Below are 20,933 nucleotides of genomic sequence, written 5' to 3'. Positions count from 1 at the left end.
TTTTGGAAAGCATTTTGCTCACGGCTGGGGATCAAGTTGTCTCATTCTTCGGCGTTTCATCCTCAGTCAAATGGTCAGACCGAGCGTATGAACCAAAATTTGGAGCAGTACTTGCGCAGCTTTGTTTCGGATAACCAGGAGGAGTGGTCGAAGTTTCTTCCTTTGGCTGAGTTTGCCATCAATAATCACCACCAGGAGTCGTCTGGGGAGTCTCCGTTTTTTTGTGTTTACGGGCTTCATCCTCAATTTTGTACTTTGAGTCAGGGGGGCTCTTCCGGCGTCCCGGAGGAAGACTAGTTAGGAGCACAATTATCATCAGTCTGGAAGAGAGTTAAACAGCGCCTGTTGAGTGTGGGTGCCAGGTACAAACGTGTGGCTGACAGTAGGCGTGTGCCAGGTCCGGACCTGAGTGTGGATGACTGGGTGTGGTTATCCACAAAAAACATAAGACTCAAAATACCATCCCTTAAATTGGGTCCATGGTTTATTGGTCCATTTAGGGTCACCGCCGTCATTAACCCAGTAGCGTACCGATTGGAGCTTCCTACGGTGTATAAGATACATAACGTGTTCCACAGGTCTCTTTTAAAGAAGGTGGTGGGTTCCGTGGATGCGGCGCCTATGCCACCTCCAGTCTTGGTGGATGGTAATTTGGAATTTGAAGTCTCCAAGGTGGTTGACTCTCATGTAGTGCGCCGCACCTTACAGTACTTGGTACACTGGCGTGGTTATGGGCCTGAGGAGAGGTCCTGGGTACCAGCCTCGGACGTTCATGCGGATCGGCTGGTCAGGTTTATTCACCGCCGCCATCCGGACAAGCCGGGTCCTATAAGCCGTGAGGGCCCTGGGGTCCCTCGTAGAAGGAGGGGTACTGTCATGTCGGACGCTGTTCAGACCAGGCCGTTCGACAGACAGCGGTAATTCCGCTTTTGACCACTATGCGCTCATTGGCGTCGGCTAGGTTTTATCTAGATGTCCGGGGTTAATTTACCTGGTGCTCGGATTGGAAGCTGGGTCATGCCCACTGCATTTAAATAGTTCTCCTGAACATTGGGCGTCGCCGATTATAGCTTCAGTCTTGTGTGTGGTTATCTCGGTCTGGAGTGGTGAGCTAGTAGTTGGAGTATCGTTGCTGGTGGTGTATTTCCCTTTGTCTTATTTGCTCCTTCCTATATTTGTATTTGCTTTGCCCTTTGCATTTATAGTGTATTCCTGAGTGACTGCGGCGTGGTGCTTACTTTTCCGTTAATCTTGTCTGTGCTAACTGTGGGTATTGGAGTGTGGACTCTTCACTGGGTGGTGGGTGGTAGTTTCAGCCTAGGGTTGAAACAGGAGATAGGGCGAGGGTGGAGGCTCAGACATGCACACCATTAGTGTAAACTCTGAGAGAGGGTCAGTCAGGGTTTCCCTAGTCTGAGGGAAATCGCAGGGGCCCGGGTTTTTGCTCTTTCCTGCCTAGGTCTCCCGTGACAGGAGAAGAGCAAATTCTCCCAATGATCCAGGATTAATTCGGTGATGTACAATAATTCGATTCCAGTATGATCGAACATCAAGTCACAATGGAAAAGTGATAACTAGAGATGGGGGACTCCCATTCATTGGCCAGGTCATTAGTCTCTTGTTGCTTCACAGGAGGTCACAAATCTCTAATAAAAAGTTGCTCCGGGTTTCCCAGAAAATAAGAGATTTGCGATCCTACAGTCCAGAGATTATTGACCTGAGTCCCGCCAATAGATCCACCCATTGCTAGTTATCACTTTTGCTGCTCCATCATGCTGGAAAGCATTGGTCATCACCAAAATTGCTCCTAGATGGTTGTGAGAAGTTGCTCTTGGAGGATGTTTAGATCCCATTCATTATTCATGGAAATTTCTTAGGCAAAATTGTGAGTGAGCCATTTCTTTGACATAACCATACCAGTATGTGTTTAGCATGACTCCATGATACCATTGGGTGTGTAAATTACTTAGAAACATCAGATAGGAATAGACAAAAGGCACCTTGTAGTAGCAGATGACTAGTCTCCTGCAAAGCACACGGTAACGGCCTGCTCTTGCCACCTGAATGCACATTCACCTCACAGGGCCTTTAAAAGCCTGGGGTGTAAACCTCTAAATTCCTTCCATAAATAGAGTATAAGAAGGTCCATCTTCCAAATCATTGGCCTGTCTTCTGCCATCCCTTGAGTTTATTACATACTATTTATACATTGCACTAGATGGCAAAACATGTACAGAAAGCCCTTAAGCTCCACCTATCGATGGCTGCTCCCTCCAGATATTTAGCATTTTGCTCTATGTAGCTCCAATTATTATAAGGAAATATTTAGGAAATTAATTGGCACATAATGTTGACCCTAAAAACTGCATGCTGTTAAAAGTGGAGATTCACTTTAAATAATGTGAAGCAAACTGGATTTTTCTTCCATAAGCAGATAAAGTTATTTTAATTATTTGACCATACTTTTCAGCAACACAGTAACATGTTAATGCTTGTATACATGTATCTCTGCATTAATGTATAATGGGAGACAAAAAAACAAGCCAAAGCCTAAGAACACATGAGGAGACATCTCATACTGTGCAGTATACATATGGCTGCAGCCTCTCCAAGGTGTAGACCAGGGGAACGTAAGTTTCTTATTATATTCTAAGGTTTGTGCAGAAATAAGAAAAAAAGTGCTGGAGAACCCTTTTAACTCCTACGCCACTTTGACCGCAAACTCTGCAGGCATCCATTGCTCCTATTTCCTCACTATAAAACATTAACTTTATTGCTTTTGATGCAGTTCTTTTTCAGTCTGTGCAGTTCACAGACAAAGAATATTTTTTTCCTAGCAGATACAAATAAGACTACAAATGTGAAAAGTGTCTTAAAGTGGTAGTACAAACTGTGTATATATATATATATATATATATATATATATATATGTATATATATATATATATATATATATATATATACAGTATATACTAGATGGTGGCCCGATTCTAACGCATCGGGTATTCTAGAATATGTATGTATATAGCAGCGACATAGTATAAAGCACAGGCAAAGTAGTATACAGGAGCCATGTAGTATATAGCAGACAAATACTACGTGGCCTGTGCTATATACTATGTGGCTGCTATATACATAAATACATACATATTGTAGAATTCCCGATGCGTTAATACAGGCCACGCAGTATATAACACAGCCCATGTACTATATAACACAGCCCACGCAGTATATAGCAGCCACGCAGTATATAACACAGGCGACGTAATATTAAACACTGTCCACGTAATATATAGCATAGCCCACGCAGTATATAGCAGCCATGCAGTATATAGCACAGCCCCCGCAGTATGTAACACTGGCCACGTAATATATAGCACAGCCCACGCAATACATAGCAGCCACGCAGTATATAGCACAGCCCCCGCAGTATATAACACTGGCCACGTAATGCAGTATATAGCACAGCCCCCGCAGTATGTAACACTGGCCACGTAATATATAGCACAGCCCACGCAGTACATAGCAGCCACGCAGTATATAGCAGCCACGCAGTATACAGCACAGCCCCCTCAGTATATAACACTGGCCACGTAATATATAGCACAGCCCACGCAATACATAGCAGCCACGCAGTATATAGCACAGCCCCCGCAGTATATAACACAGGCCACGTAATATATAACACAGCCCACGCACAGCCCACACAGTACATAGCAGCCACGCAGTATATAGCACAGCCCCCGCAGTATACAACACTGGCCACGTAATATATAACACAGCCCACGCAGTACAGAGCCCAGGCAGTATGTTACACAGCCCACATAGTATATAGCAATGTGGGCTCTATATGCGTGGTTAAAAAAGACTTAAAATAAAAAAATAAACATATACTCACTTTCCGAAGGCCCCTTGAAGTCTTGGCGCCTATGTGCGGTGCACGCGGCAGCTTCCGGTCCCAGGGTTGGTATGAGCGCAGGACCTGTGATGACATTGCGGTCACATGACCATGACATCATGGAAGGTCCTTCTCGCATAGCATCCTTGGCACCGGAACCTGCCGCTTGCACTGCCGAGGACAGCGGGCGACGTCGGAGGGTGAGAACAACCTTTTTTTTTATTATTCTTATTTGTAACATTAGATCTTTTTACTATTAATGCTGCATATGCAGCATCAATAGTAAAAAGTTGGTCACACAGGGTTAATAGCTGCGTAACCGGAGTGCGTTACACCGTGCTCTGGTAACGCTGGCATTAGCCCTGTGTGAGGGCTGACTGGAGGGGAGTATGGAGCGGGCACTGACTGCGGGGAGGAAAGAGTGGCCATTTTGCCGCCGGACTGTGCCCGTCACTGATTGATCGTGGCAATGGTCGTGGGCGTTTTGCCAAGACCAGTCAGCGACTTGGATTTCCATGTCAGACAGAGGCCGCGACCAATGAATATCCGTGACAGACAGACGAAAGTGACCCTTAGACAATTGTATAGTAGATACTATATATATTTGGACACACCTTCTCATTTAAAGATTTTTCTGTATTTTCATGACTATGAAAATTGTACATTCACACTGAAGGCATCAAAACTATGAATTAACACATGTGGAATTATATACTTAACACAAAAGTATGAAACTACTGAATTTATCTCTTATATTCTAGGTTCTTCAAAGTAGCCACCTTTTGCTTTGATGACTGCTTTGCACACTCTTGGCATTCTCTTGATGAGCTTCAAGAGGTAGTCACCGGAAATGGTCTTCCAACAATCTTGAAGGAGTTCCCAGAGATGCTTAGCACTTGTTGGCCCTTTTGCCTTCACTCTGCGGTCCAGCTCACCCCAAACCCCATCTCGATTGGGTTCAGGTCTGGTGACTGTGGAGGCCAGGTCATCTGGCGTAGCACCCCATCACTCTCCTTCTTGGTCAAATAGCCCTTGCACAGCCTGGAGGTGTGTTTGGGGTCATTGTCCTGTTGAAAAATAAATGATGGTCCAACTAAACACAAACCGGATGGAATAGCATGCCGCTGCAAGATGCTGTGGTAGCCATGCTTGTTCAGTATGCCTTCAATTTTGAATAAATCCCCAACAGCGTCACCAGCAAAGCACCCCCACACCATCACACCTCCTCCTCCATGCTTCACGGTGGGAACCAGGCATGTAGAGTCCATCCGTTCACCTTTTCTGCGTCGCACAAAGACACAGTGGTTGGAACCAAAGATCTCAAATTTGGACTCATCAGACCAAAGCACAGATTTCCACTGGCCTAATGTCCATTCCCTGTGTTCTTTAGCCCTAACAAGTCTCTTCTGCTTTTTGCCTGTCCTTAGCAGTGGTCAGGGGCTGGCTGGCACTTTTCAGCCTGTGGGGCAATCACAAGGCAGTGGCCCTCCGGATGCGGTGCTTTTGCCCTGCTTATCTCTGGCCGCTGCATTAAAGAAGCAGAGATAACAGGCTTTAAAAACAGGCTGGTACATAGATATGGGAACAGAACAGAGCTAGCTGCATATATATGGAAGCAGAACCAAGATTGCTGCCTACATAGATACTGTAACAGAAGCAAGCTAACTACATAGACACGAGACTGGAACCAAGATTGCTACGTAGAAAAGGAAACTGACTGGAGCTTACTACAGAGATATGGGAGCAGAACTGAGCTTACCACAGAGATATGGGAGCAGAACCTAGCTTACTGCAGAGATAAGGGAGTAGAACAGAGCTTACTATGTCTACTACAAGATACGGAAAAAGAACCAATACATATCGTACCAGAATCTAGATTACTATATTGATACAGTACCAGAACCAAGGTTACTGATTAGATATGGTACCATAACTGAGCTTACTTACAAACATACATACAACTCCAGAAACGCGGACATGTAAACACACATTATGGCAGGGGCATTGCTAGGCTGCTTAAAGATGAAGGGCCGAAGCCCCAAAGTGCATGTCTCCCCATACGATCACCCTATAGCCATTTAAAATCACATGTATATACACTGCTCAAAAAAATAAAGGGAACGCTAAAATCCCACATCCTAGATATCACTGAATGAAATATTCCAGTTGTAAATCTTTATTCACTACATAGTGGAATGTGTTGAGAGCAATAAAACCTAAAAATGATCAATATAAATCACAACTAATATCCCTCGGAGGTCTGGAGTTGAATCAAAGTGGAAAATGAAGTTAAAGGCTGATCCAACTTCAGCGGAAATGCCTCAAGACAAGGAAATGATGCTCAGTAGTGTGTGTGTGGCCTCCACATGCTTGTATGATCTCCCTTCAATGCCTGGGCATGGTCCTGATGAGGCAGCGGATGGTCTCCTGAGGGATCTCCTCCCAGACCTGGACTAAAGCATCCGCCAACTCCTGGACAGTCTGTGGTGCAACGTTGGTGGAAGGTGCGAGACATAATGTCCCAGATGTGTTCAATCGGATTCAGGTCTGGCGAATGGGCAGGCCCGTCCATAGCTTCAATGCCTTCATCTTGCAGGAACTGCTGACACACTCCAGACACATGAGGTCTGGCATTGTCCTGCATTAGGAGGAACCCATGGCCAACCGCACCAGCATATGGTCTCACAAGGGGTCTGAGGATCTCATCTCGGTACTTAGTGGCAGTCAGGCTACCTCTGGTGAGCACATGGAGCACTGTGCGGCCCTCCAAAGGAATGCCACCACACACCATTACTGACCCACTGCCAAACTGGTCATGTTGAAGGATGTTGCAGGCAGCAGATCGCTCTCCACAGCGTCTCCAGACTCTGTCACATCTGTCACTTGTGCTCAGTGTGAACCTGCTTTCATCTGTGAAGAGCACAGGGCGCCAGTTGTGAATTTGCCAATCCTGGTGTTCTGTGGCAAATGCCAAGCGTCCTGCACGGTGTTGGGCTGTGAGCACAACCCCCATCTGTGGATGTCGGGCACTCAGACATCCTCATGGAGTCGGTTTCTAACCGTTTGTGCAGACACATGCACATTTGTGGCCTGCTGGAGGTATTTTGCAGGGCTCTGGCAGTGCTCCTCCTGTTTCTCCTTGCACAAAGGTTGAGGTAGTGGTCCTGCTGCTGGATTGTTGCCCTCCTGTGGCCCCCTCCATGTCTCCTGGTGTACTGGCCTGTCTCCTGGTAGCGCCTCCAGCCTCTGGACACTACGCTGACAGACACAGCAAACCTTCTTGCCACAGCTCGCATTGATGTGCCATCCTGGATGAGCTGCACAATCTGAGCCACTTGTGTGTGTTGTAGAGTCCATCTCATGCTACCACGAGTGTGAAAGCACAACCAACATTCAAAAGTGACCAAAACATCAGCCAGAAAGCATTGGTACTGAGATGTGGTCTGTGGTCCCCACCTGAAGAACCACTCCTTTATTGAGTATGTCTTGATAATTGCCAAAAATGTCCATCTGTTGTCTATTCCATTTGCACAACAGCATATGAAATGGATTGTCAAAGAGTGTGGCTTCTCGCTCTTTATCCCCATCGGCACACTGAGATCACGATTGTGTGGTCCTGATGTTTGTCATGGCAATTCGCGAGCAAATAGCAGCCTTACAGTCTGCTGGTTACACGTACCTGTTAAAAAGTCTACGATATTTAGGTTGTAAAAATCAACTTTTTAATTCCTATCATGCCACTTTGTATTAATTTCTGAAAAGCACCTGAAGGGTTAATAAACTATCTGTCAGTAGTTTTCAGTATGTCTGGAGGTGTTGTTTTTAAAATGGTATCAGTTTTGGGTGTTTTCCAATATATAGGACCCCCAGAGTCACTTCAAACCTCGATAGGCCCCTAAAAAAATTATTTTTTTAGTAAATTTCCTTGAAAAAATGAAAACTTACTGCTATATTTGTAAACCTCCTAAAATGCTAACAAAATAAAACAACATTTAACAAATGGTGCTGATGTAAAGCAAACATGTGGGAAATATTATTTATAAGGCCATGTGCCCACGTTGCAGAATGTTTGTGAATTTTCCTGATAAAAACTGGACTCCTTTCGTGGCCAAAATTCCGCAAAATTAATGAACATGCTGCGTTTTTTCCCACGATGTATATATATATATATATATATATATATATATATATATATATATATATATATATATATATATATATATATATATATATATATACAACTCTGGCAAAAAGTCAGAGACCACCACATCAAAACCCTGTCATGGGCAATCCAATCTCCAGACCTGAACCCCATTGAAAGCCTCTGGAATGTAATGAAGGGGATGATGGATAGTCACAAGCCATCAAACAAAGAAGAACTGCTTACATTTTTGCGCCAGGAGCAGTGTGTAAAAAATATATTAAAATGCAGAGATTACAAAAACAAAGCAAAACTTAATTTCTCATTAAGTCCCATAGGGGACGTGGTGCCCAGATCCACAATCCACCTGGCTTCGAGTTGCGCCAGGGTTAGTCTGAGATTCCCTTCTCTGATACCACCACAAACCCTATCGACACCTCTAACATGAAAGCCCCGAGGATCAGAGTTGTGATACAGTTTAAAGTGCTTTAGCACTGTCTTAAAGGGAACCTGTCACCCTGTTTTTTCCGTATGAGATAAAAATACCGTTAAATAGGGCCTGAGCTGTGCATTACAATAGTGTATTTTTTGGACCCTGATTCCCCACCTATGCTGCCGAAATACGTTACCAAAGTCGCCGTTTTCGCCTGTCAATCAGGCTGGTCTGGTCGGATGGGCGTGGTGACATCGCTGTTTCTTCCCCCAGATCTTGCTTATTTTTCCATTGGTGGCGTAGTGGTTTGCGCATGCCCAAGTGCCGAATCCACTGCACAGATGAGGAAAAAGAGCGCAATCTGCGCTATTCCCCTGGTGATCGGTGGGGGCGGCCATCTTCCTGTGGCCGCGCGTGCGCAGATGGAGCGCTCTGCTGCCCGGGGCTTCAGGAAAATGGCCGCAGGATGCCGCACGTGCGCAGATGGAGAAGATGGAGATCGCGGCAGCCATTTTCCTGAAGCCGAGATGCGAACTCGGCTTCAGGAAAATGGCCGCCGCGATCTCCATCTGCGCACGCGCGGCATCCCGCGGCCATTTTCCTGAAGCCCCGGGCAGCAGAGCGCTCCATCTGCGCACGCGCGGCCACAGGAAGATGGCGGCCCCCACCGATCACCAGGGGAATAGCGCAGATCGCGCTCTTTTCCTTCAGCTGCGCAGTGGATTCGCCTGTTGGGCATGCGCAAACCACTACGCCACCAACGGAAAGATGAGCAGGATCTGGGGGAGAAACAGCGATGTCACCACACCCATATGACCAGACCAGCGTGAGTGACAGCCCAAAACGGCGACTTTACAAAGGTATTTCGGCAGCATAGGTGGGGAATAAAGGCACAAAAAATACACTAATGTAAAGCACAGCTCTGCCCCTATTTAACGCTATTTTTATCTCATCTTGAAAAAACAGATGGTTCCCTTTAAGCAAGAATATCCCTCACTTGTTCTCTTGTCCTGACACGTAACTCCGTAGAGGTTAAGCCTACATATACAGCTCTGGCAAAATATTAAGAGACCACCACATCAAAACCCTGTTACGGGCAGCCCAATCTCCAGACCTGAACCCCATTGAAAACCTCTGGAATGTAATCAAGATGATGATGGACAGTCACAAGCCATCAAACAAAGAAGAACTGCTTACATTTTTGCGCCAGAAGCAGTGTGAAAGACTGGTGGCAAGCATGCCAAGACGCATGAAAGCTGTGATTAAACATCATGGTTATTCCACAAAATATTGATTTCTGAACTCTTCCTGAGATAAAACATTAGTATTGTTGTTTCTAAATGATTTCTTTGTTTTCTTTGCATTATTTGAGGTCTGAAAACACTGTTTTTTTTTTATTTTGACCATTTCTCCTTTTCAGAAAAAAAAATAAAAAATGTATTGCTTGGAACTTCGGAGACATGTTGTCAAAACAATTTACATTTTAATCAAAAATATACCTATAAAGAGAAAAATCAGACAAACTGAAAAACGTACAGTGGTCTGTTAATTTTTGCCAGAGCCGTATATACTGTATATATTAAAGGATCTCTTCAACCTTATGGCAGATTGGCTGCATAATTGGGCTCATAAAATGCTCATTTTTAATATCAGGGATTATATACAGCTATTATGACACAGATTTTCAAGGTACGGTAAGTACACCATCATCATCAGTTTGTAAGGTCTATTTAGTAATCTGTTCAGCTACTACTGTGAAAACTGGTGATAGATTCCCTTTGATAAAGAGATATTTAACATACTTATACTTATTATACTAAATTTTCCCTTCACCTAAACCTGGCCAGTAGGTATAAAAAGCAGGGATCATTACAAGAGTTTTATGGAATTTATAAAATTGTAACGAAGAGCAAGGAATGGGTAAAAAAAAAAAAACTATACTCAACTCTTCAATTCCCAGTGGGGAACCTAGTGGTCCTCGCTGGTCTCTGCTCATTTCCTACAGTGATCAAGGGCCATACATCATTCATGTGACCCCTGCAGCCAATCACTGGCCTTGTATAATTAATTCTAAAGCCAGTGATTGGCTGCTGCAGTCATGTACGGTATAATGTATGGCACATGATCGCTGCACCCCTATGGGGCCTACAAATAACCTGCCTCTTCAGAAGCAGTAATATACAGTATGTGTGATAGTAATGCATACCTCTATACAAATAGGAACTGAATATAACCACTAGATAATAATAAAAAACACACCATATAAATCCAATATTACCACCAAACAAGGATCATATCAGCTCTACACTGGCACTCTGGAGCCTATAGAAATGACTAGAGTCATGTTACTAGATTAGAGTAGTGACAAATAAATGATTACAGTACTGACACGAGTCCTTCACATTCCCTAATCTTCTCCATCTGGTTCAGGTTGCAATGTTTGCTTCCAGCCAATGACACACCTTTGCAGAATTTGCCACACAGACATCTTTAGCTCCTCTGCACAGATCCTTTCCTCTCTGCACAAACTTTGTATCCACAGTGCCTCAAATGGTAAGAATGCCATAGGTAATAGTGCACCAAATGATGTCAGTGCTGCACACAGTAATAGTAGCCTCATTTTTGCACCACACACAATAATAATGGCGTTTTTAGTTCCCTCCCCCCCCCCCCACACACAAAGTGCCCCTTTAGCCATCAACTCTGCAATAAAGCCCCTTTTATGCTACTATACAGTAATATGCCTTTTATGTCGCCACCACAATAATGACTCAGCACAGTAGTAGTACCCCAACTCAATAATGTCTCCCTTTGTGTCTCCCCAAGAGTAATTATCTTCTTTTGTGCCCCACACAGCAGTAGTGTCCTCCACTTTGTGCCCCACACAGTAATAGTGTCCTCTACTTTGTGCCCCACACAGTAATAGTGTCCTCCACTTTGTGCCCCACATAGTAGTAGTTCCCTCCACTTTGTGCCCCACACAGTAATAGTGTCCTCCACTTTGTGCCCCACACATTAATACGGTCCTCCACTTTGTGCCCCACACATTAATACGATCCTCCACTTTGTGCCCCACACAGTAATAGTGTCCTCTACTTTGTGCCCCACACAGTAATAGTGTCCTCCACTTTGTGCCCCACACAGTAGTAGTTCCCTCCACTTTGTGCCCCACACAGTAATAGTGTCCTCCCCTTTTGCCCCACACAGTAATAGTGTCCTCCCCTTTTGCCCCACACAGTAATAGTGTCCTCCACTTTGTGCCCCACACAGTAATAGTGTCCTCCACTTTGTGCCCCACACAGTAATAGTGTCCTCCACTTTGTGCCCCACACAGTAATAGTGTCCTCCACTTTGTGCCCCACACAGCAGTAGGGTCCTCCACTTTGTTCCCACACAGTAGTAGTTCCCTCCACTTTGTGCCCCACACAGTAATAGTGTCCTCCACTTTGTGCCCCACACATTAATACGGTCCTCCACTTTGTGCCCCACACATTAATACGATCCTCCACTTTGTGCCCCACACAGCAGTATTGTCCTCCACTTTGTGCCCCACACAGTAGTAGTTCCCTCCACTTAGTGTCCCAAACAGTAATAGTGTCCTCCACTTTGTGCCCCACACAGCAGTAGTGTTCTCCACTTTGTGCTCCACACAGTAATAGTGTCCTCCACTTTGTGCCCCACACAGTATTAGTGTTCTCCACTTTGTGCCCCACACAGCAGTAGTGTCCTCCACTTTGTGCCCCACACAGTAGTGTTCTCCACTTTGTGCCCCACACAGTAATAGTGTCCTCCACTTTGTGCCCCTCACAGCAGTAGTATCCTCCACTTTGTGCCACACACAGTAGTGTTCTCCACTTTGTGCCCCACACGATAATAGTGTCCTCCACTTTGTGCCATACACAGCAGTATCCTCCACTTTGTGCCACACACAGTAGTAGTGTTCTCCACTTTGTGCCCCACACAGTAGTAGTGTTCTCCACTTTGTTCCCCACACAGAAATAGTGTCCTCCACTTTGTGCCCCACAAAGTAGTAGTGTTCTCCACTTTGTGCCCCACACAGCAGTAGTGTCCTCCACTTTGTGCCCCACACAGTAGTTGTGTTCTCCACTTTGTGCCCCACACAGTAATAGTGTCCTCTGTTGTGAAATTGGATTCTGGGCTCCCCCGGTGGCCACTTGTGGAATTGTACTTGTGTGCATCATCCCCTCTGTTCACCTGCTCCTATCAGGATGTGGGAGTCGCTATATAACCTTGCTCCTCTGTCAGTTTCATGCCGGTCAACAATGTAATCAGAAGCCTTTCTGTGCATGTTCCTGCTACTAGACAACTCCCAGCTAAGTTGGACTTTTGTCCTTGTGTGTTTTTGCATTTTGTTCCTGTTCACAGCTGCTGTTTCGTTACTGTGTCTGGAAAGCTCTTGTGAGCGGAAATTGCCACTCTGGTGTTATGAGTTAATGCTAGAGTCTTAAAGTAATTTCTGGATGGTGTTTTGATAGGGTTTTCTGCTGACCATGAAAGTGCCCTTTCTGTCTTCTTGCTATCTAGTAAGCGGACCTCGATTTTTGCTAAACCTATTTTCATACTACGTTTGTCATTTCATCTAAAATCACCGCCAATATATGTGGGGGCCTCTGTCTGCCTTTTGGGAAAATTTCTCTAGAGGTGAGCCAGGACTGTCTTTTCCTCTGCTAGGATTAGGTAGTTCTCCGGCTGGCGCTGGGCATCTAGGGATAAAAAAACGTAGGCATGCTACCCGGCCACTTCTAGTTGTGCGGCAGGTTTAGTTCATGGTCAGTATAGTTTCCATCTTCCAAGAGCTAGTTCTCATATATGCTGGGCTATGTTCTCTCGCCATTGAGAATCATGACAGTTTGACCGGCCCAAAAAAAAGGGTTAAATTACTGGCTGAGAAAGGAGAGAAAAAAGAAGTCTGCTACAATTTTTTTTTTTTTTTTTTCCTCTAGTTCTGAGTGTGCTCTTAATTGAATCACTTGCTAGTCTGCCTATACTGCAGCCTTCCTCTCTTTCTCTCCTTCTAATCCTTGAATGGCTCTGTGTTCACCTGTTTCAAATGGATCTTCAGAGTGTAGCTACAGGTTTGAATAATCTCGCCACAAAGGTACAAAATTTGCAAGATTTTGTTGTTCATGCACCTATGTCTGAGCCTAGAATTCCTTTGCCTGAATTCTTCTCGGGGAATAGATCTCACTTTCAAAATTTTAAAAATAATTGCAAATTGTTTTTGTCCCTGAAGTCTCGCTCTGCCGGAGACACTGCACAGCAGGTCAGGATTGTAATTTCCTTGCTCCGGGGCGACCCTCAAGACTGGGCTTTTGCATTGGCACCAGGGGATCCTGCGTTGCTCAATGTGGATGCGTTTTTTCTGGCCTTGGGGTTGCTTTATGAGGAACCTCATTTAGAGCTTCAGGCGGAAAAGGCCTTGATGTCCTTGTCTCAGGGGCAAGATGAAGCTGAAATATACTGCCAAAAATTCCGCAAATGGTCTGTGCTTACTCAGTGGAATGAGTGCGCCCTGGCGGCGATTTTCAGAGAAGGTCTCTCTGATGCCATTAAGGATGTTATGGTGGGGTTCCCTGTGCCTGCGAGTCTGAATGAGTCCATGACGATGGCTATTCAGATCGATAGGCGTCTGCGGGAGCGCAAACCTGTGCACCATTTGGCGGTGTCTACTGAGAAAACGCCAGAAAATATGCAATGTGATAGAATTCTGTCCAGAAGCGAGCGGCAGAATTTTAGACGAAAGAATGGGTTGTGCTTCTATTGTGGTGATTCAACTCATGTTATTTCAGCATGCTTTAAGCGTACTAAGAAGCCTGACAAGTCTGTTTCAATTAGCACTTTACAGTCTAAGTTTATTCTATCTGTGACCCTGATTTGTTCTTTGTCATCTATTACCGCGGACGCCTATGTCGACTCTGGCGCTGCTTTGAGTCTTATGGATTGGTCCTTTGCCAAACGCTGTGGGTATGATTTGGAGCCATTGGAGGCTCCGATACCTCTGAAAGGGATTGACTCCACCCCATTGGCTAGTAATAAACCACAATACTGGACACAAGTGACTATGCGTGTTAATCCGGATCACCAGGAGGGTATTCGCTTTCTGGTGCTGTATAATCTACATGATGTTTTGGTGCTGGGATTGCCATGGCTGCAATCTCATAACCCAGTCCTCGACTGGAGAGCTATGTCTGTGTTAAGCTGGGGATGTAAAGGAACTCATGGGGACGTACCTTTGGTTTCCATTTCATCATCTATTCCCTCTGAGATTCCTGAATTCTTGTCTGACTTTCGTGACGTTTTTGAAGAACCCAAGGTTGGTTCACTACGTCCGCACCGGGAGTGCGATTGTGCCATAGACTTGATCCCGGGTAGTAAATACCCTAAGGGTCGTTTATTTAATCTGTCTGTGCCTGAACACGCGGCTATGCGAGAATATATAAAGGAGTCCTTGGAAAAGGGACATATTCGTCCTTCGTCATCTCCCTTAGGAGCCGGTTTTTTCTTTGTGTCTAAGAAAGACGGCTCTTTGAGGCCGTGTATTGATTATCGACTTTTGAATAAAATCACGGTTAAATATCAATATCCGTTACCACTGCTTACTGATTTGTTTGCTCGTATAAAGGGGGCCAAGTGGTTCTCTAAGATTGATCTCCGTGGGGCGTATAATTTGGTGCGAATCAAGCAGGGGGATGAGTGGAAAACCGCATTTAATACGCCCGAGGGCCATTTTGAGTATTTGGTGATGCCTTTTGGTCTTTCAAATGCCCCTTCAGTCTTCCAGTCCTTTATGCATGACATTTTCCGCGATTATTTGGATAAATTTATGATTGTGTATCTGGATGATATTCTGATTTTTTCGGATGACTGGGACTCTCATGTCCAGCAGGTCAGGAGGGTTTTTCAGGTTTTGCGGTCTAATTCCTTGTGTGTGAAGGGTTCTAAGTGTGTTTTTGGGGTTCAAAAGATTTCCTTCTTGGGATACATTTTTTCCCCCTCTTCCATCGAGATGGATCCTGTCAAGGTTCAGGCTATTGGTGATTGGACGCAACCCTCTTCTCCTAAGAGTCTTCAGAAATTTTTGGGCTTTGCTAACTTTTATCGTCGATTTATTGCTGGTTTTTCTGATGTTGTAAAACCATTGACTGATTTGACTAAGAAGGGTGCTGATGTTGCTGATTGGTCCCCTGATGCTGTGGAGGCCTTTCGGGAGCTCAAGCGCCGCTTTTCTTCCGCCCCAGTGTTGCGTCAGCCTGATGTTGCTCTTCCTTTTCAGGTTGAGGTCGACGCTTCTGAAATCGGAGCTGGGGCGGTGTTGTCGCAGAGAAGTTCCGACTGCTCCGTGATGAGACCTTGTGCTTTTTTTTCCCGTAAATTTTCGCCCGCCGAGCGGAATTATGATATTGGGAATCGGGAGCTTTTGGCCATGAAGTGGGCTTTTGAGGAGTGGCGTCACTGGCTTGAGGGGGCCAGACATCAGGTGGTGGTATTGACTGACCACAAAAATTTAATTTACCTTGAGTCTGCCAGGCGCCTGAATCCTAGACAGGCGCGCTGGTCGTTGTTTTTCTCTCGGTTTAATTTTGTGGTGTCTTACCTACCGGGTTCTAAGAATGTTAAGGCGGATGCCCTTTCTAGGAGTTTTGAGCCTGACTCCCCTGGTAATTCTGAGCCCACAGGTATCCTTAAAGATGGAGTGATATTGTCTGCCGTTTCTCCAGACCTGCGGCGGGCCTTGCAGGAGTTTCAGGCGGATAGACCTGATCGTTGCCCACCTGGTAGACTGTTTGTTCCTGATGATTGGACCAGTAGAGTCATCTCTGAGGTTCATTCTTCTGCGTTGGCAGGTCATCCTGGAATCTTTGGTACCAGGGATTTGGTGGCAAGGTCCTTCTGGTGGCCTTCCCTGTCACGAGATGTGCGAGGCTTTGTGCAGTCTTGTGACGTTTGTGCTCGGGCCAAGCCTTGTTGTTCTCGGGCTAGTGGATTGTTGTTACCCTTGCCTATCCCGAAGAGGCCTTGGACGCACATCTCGATGGATTTTATTTCGGATCTGCCTGTTTCTCATAAGATGTCTGTCATCTGGGTGGTGTGTGACCGTTTCTCTAAGATGGTCCATCTGGTTCCCTTGCCTAAGTTGCCTTCTTCTTCCGAGTTGGTTCCTCTGTTTTTTCAAAATGTTGTTCGTTTGCATGGTATTCCGGAGAATATCGTTTCTGACAGAGGGACCCAATTCGTGTCTAGATTTTGGCGGGCATTCTGTGCTAGGATGGGCATAGATTTGTCTTTTTCGTCTGCTTTCCATCCTCAGACTAATGGCCAGACCGAGCGGACTAATCAGACCTTGGAGACATATTTGAGGTGTTTTGTGTCTGCGGATCAGGATGATTGGGTTGCTTTTTTGCCTTTGGCGGAGTTCGCCCTCAATAATCGGGCCAGCTCTGCCACCTTGGTGTCCCCGTTTTTCTGTAATTCGGGGTTTCATCCTCGATTTTCCTCCGGTCAAGTGGAATCTTCGGATTGTCCTGGAGTGGATGCTGTGGTGGAGAGGTTGCATCAGATTTGGGGGCAGGTGGTGGACAATTTGAAGTTGTCCCAGGAGAAGACTCAGCTTTTTGCCAACCGCCGTCGTCGTGTTGGTCCTCGGCTTTGTGTTGGGGACTTGGTGTGGTTGTCTTCTCGTTTTGTCCCTATGAGGGTTTCTTCTCCTAAGTTTAAGCCTCGGTTCATCGGCCCGTACAAGATATTGGAGATTCTTAACCCTGTGTCCTTCCGTTTGGACCTCCCTGCATCCTTTTCGATTCATAATGTTTTTCATCGGTCATTGTTGCGCAGGTATGAGGTACCGGCTGTGCCTTCCGTTGAGCCTCCTGCTCCGGTGTTGGTTGAGGGTGAGTTGGAGTACGTTGTGGAAAAGATCTTGGACTCTCGTGTTTCCAGACAGTATCTGGTCAAATGGAAGGGATACGGTCAGGAGGATAATTCTTGGGTCACTGCCTCTGATGTTCATGCCTCCGATCTTGTCCGTGCCTTTCATAGGGCTCATCCTGATCGCCCTGGTGGTTCTGGTGAGGGTTCGGTGCCCCCTCCTTGAGGGGGGGGTACTGTTGTGAAATTGGATTCTGGGCTCCCCCGGTGGCCACTTGTGGAATTGTACTTGTGTGCATCATCCCCTCTGTTCACCTGCTCCTATCAGGATGTGGGAGTCGCTATATAACCTTGCTCCTCTGTCAGTTTCATGCCGGTCAACAATGTAATCAGAAGCCTTTCTGTGCATGTTCCTGCTACTAGACAACTCCCAGCTAAGTTGGACTTTTGTCCTTGTGTGTTTTTGCATTTTGTTCCTGTTCACAGCTGCTGTTTCGTTACTGTGTCTGGAAAGCTCTTGTGAGCGGAAATTGCCACTCTGGTGTTATGAGTTAATGCTAGAGTCTTAAAGTAATTTCTGGATGGTGTTTTGATAGGGTTTTCTGCTGACCATGAAAGTGCCCTTTCTGTCTTCTTGCTATCTAGTAAGCGGACCTCGATTTTTGCTAAACCTATTTTCATACTACGTTTGTCATTTCATCTAAAATCACCGCCAATATATGTGGGGGCCTCTGTCTGCCTTTTGGGAAAATTTCTCTAGAGGTGAGCCAGGACTGTCTTTTCCTCTGCTAGGATTAGGTAGTTCTCCGGCTGGCGCTGGGCATCTAGGGATAAAAAAATGTAGGCATGCTACCCGGCCACTTCTAGTTGTGCGGCAGGTTTAGTTCATGGTCAGTATAGTTTCCATCTTCCAAGAGCTAGTTCTCATATATGCTGGGCTATGTTCTCTCGCCATTGAGAATCATGACAGTCCTCCACTTTGAGCCCCACACAGTAGTAGTGTTCTCCACTTTGTGCCCCACACAGCAGTAGTGTCCTCCACTTTGTGCCCCACACAGTAGTGTTCTCCACTTTGTGCCCAACACAGTAATAGTGTCCTCCACTTTGTGCCCCACACAGCAGTAGTATCCTCCACTTTGTACCACACACAGTAGTGGTGTTCTCCACTTTGTGCCCCACACAGTAATAGTGTCCTCCACTTTGTGCCCCACACAGCAATATCCTCCACTTTGTGCCACACACAGTAGTAGTGTTCTCCACTTTGTGCCCCACACAGTAGTAATGTTCAACACTTTGTGCCCCACACAGTAATAGTGTCCTCCACTTTGTGCCCCACACAGTAGTAATGTTCTACACTTTGTGCCCCACACAGTAATAGTGTCCTCTACTTTTTGCCCCACATCTTTTTTGACAAGCAAAAAACGACATATAGCCCCACTTCCACTAACAGTGAGTGCTTCTTCAAGAAAAGCACATCCAGCCCATGAATGGCAGCGCTTCCCAGGACTCACATTCAAAGATGATATTTCATATTTTTTATTTCATAACTTAAAATAGAAGAGATACATAGTGAGTGCTTCTTGCAAGCTGTGCTCAGCAGCCCAGTGTGATCCAAGTGTCACTTACACCAAGTCCCTGATATAATCATCGGGCATTGGTATGGTTGGCCACAGCTTGAAACAAGCATGTGTCTTACAAGAGTCGATGGCTGGGCAGGGAGCTAATGATTCTCTGTTCCATCATACATAGTTTTCAGTTGTATTCTAATCATACAAAAGGATGCAATCAAAAATGTGTCCTGGAGGTCGCTCAGGGACCCAGAACACTGTTCCAGGAATCAGGGCTGTTTGTCTTAGATGCTTCTCCTCTAGTGACATCCCTGAGAATAGACTTACCTAGCCACAATCCAATTGTGTTTTTAGCTCCGAGCTGTATTGCTGAATGTCAGGCACGTCTGGCATGGGCCTTTAGACTTATATCTGTGCCAGACTTGTGGACATTTGTAAAGTTTGTGTTGTATGGAGTCTCCTTGCTATGTCAACCTCCTAAGATTCGGCAGTTTCTATGGTCTGCGGATTCTAAGGGGTTGGCTGAGATCAGTGGTTTCTCCAATCCTGGCATTTACAGTTGTAGTCCTGATGTAAATTGTATTTTTTATTTTTTTTTGCAACGTTCTTGGTGCAGAGACTGCGCTAGTGGTTTTATTTTGTATTTCTTATAGATTTCTCCGTAGAACTTCAAAAGTAGCATAAAATAATGCATGTATAAATGACACGAACACACCATACATGCAGGCAAAGCACCCCTGAAACAAATGTGTTCTAAAAAGCGGAAATAAAAAGCACAAGGTAGATGCCTCTCAGCATTGCAAGGATCTCGAGAAAGCGCTCTGTGCGTGAAATGACCATAGGCTACTGACCGGCTGAATATTGATCTTTTTGTATACCCCTTGACTATGCAATGAAAATAAACATGTTTTATCATACTACATAATGAATGCCAATCTATATTTCAACATATTACATTTAAACGCTTTCAGACATTGCATCTACAGGCCGCCTCTATTTCTACATGGTTATCCTGTTTCAGGGAGTACTGCTGATGTTATTTTCTACTGTTTGGACAAGGGGCAAAAGCCATAGTGAGAATCTGCAGCAGAAGTGATATGCTGCATCTTACAAAATTCTGGTTACTTGTTTCAACATGGCAAATAATTCCCTGGTGTGACCCTTCTCATAGGCGTTTTCAAGGTTCATGTACTGGGCATTCAGGACATTGTTCCTGTTTTTCCAGGATTCTCTATGGAAGTCGACATTGCGTCGCCCTTAACCAGGCCCTCTGAAAATGTGAGAGATGCGAAACGCACATTGGGGAGGTGATGTGGTGTGCTCCCTGAATCCATGATGGGTAAAAGCCCTCTTTGAATGTCATTGCTGGCTACATTATACTTAACTAAGCGTTTGTATTACACTGACTGTGCAACAGATTAAATGGAAAGTAATTAAATGTATTACCACTATACCATTTTGCCAAGACCCATTGTGGAATGCACTTCAGGATAGGCTATGTTAATCTATATGGTGTTTTTCTCTTTGTTATCTGGTCATATATTTAAAGGCATTGATCTTTATTGCACTTTGTCGTCCATAATACAAAAGTATGTCCTTTCTTGGGGTTCTACTAAGTGTGCTTTGGACCTGTGTGTAGAAGTCCTCAATGCCTCACTCTGATACATCTGCTGCTAGTGTAAAAACTTAGATGATGGTCACATTCAGAGGTTTACATCTAAAGTGAATAGACATAACCTCATTGATTTACTGGGAGATCTTTATGCACCTCGTGATCCTTTTGTTGGACACAATATCAACTTATTTTCTATTTGCCTAAGTAAATGGTGTACTCAACTTTGCTGAAGTCCCCAGACCAATCCAATACAGTTTACTGACTCCCACCAGGTCAACACTCTTTCTTTACGTTTCCCTCTTGATAATGTTCAGCTTTCCAATGTTCATCCCTCTCACGTTCCAATTTCCGATGGTATATCGTTCTTTGCAGCACAGGTAGCTTTTTTTTCA

The sequence above is a fragment of the Ranitomeya variabilis genome, chromosome 8 (genome assembly GCF_051348905.1).
Source record: "Ranitomeya variabilis isolate aRanVar5 chromosome 8, aRanVar5.hap1, whole genome shotgun sequence".
NCBI classification, from domain to species: Eukaryota; Metazoa; Chordata; class Amphibia; order Anura; family Dendrobatidae; genus Ranitomeya; species Ranitomeya variabilis.
This window is presented reverse-complemented; position numbering follows the sequence as displayed.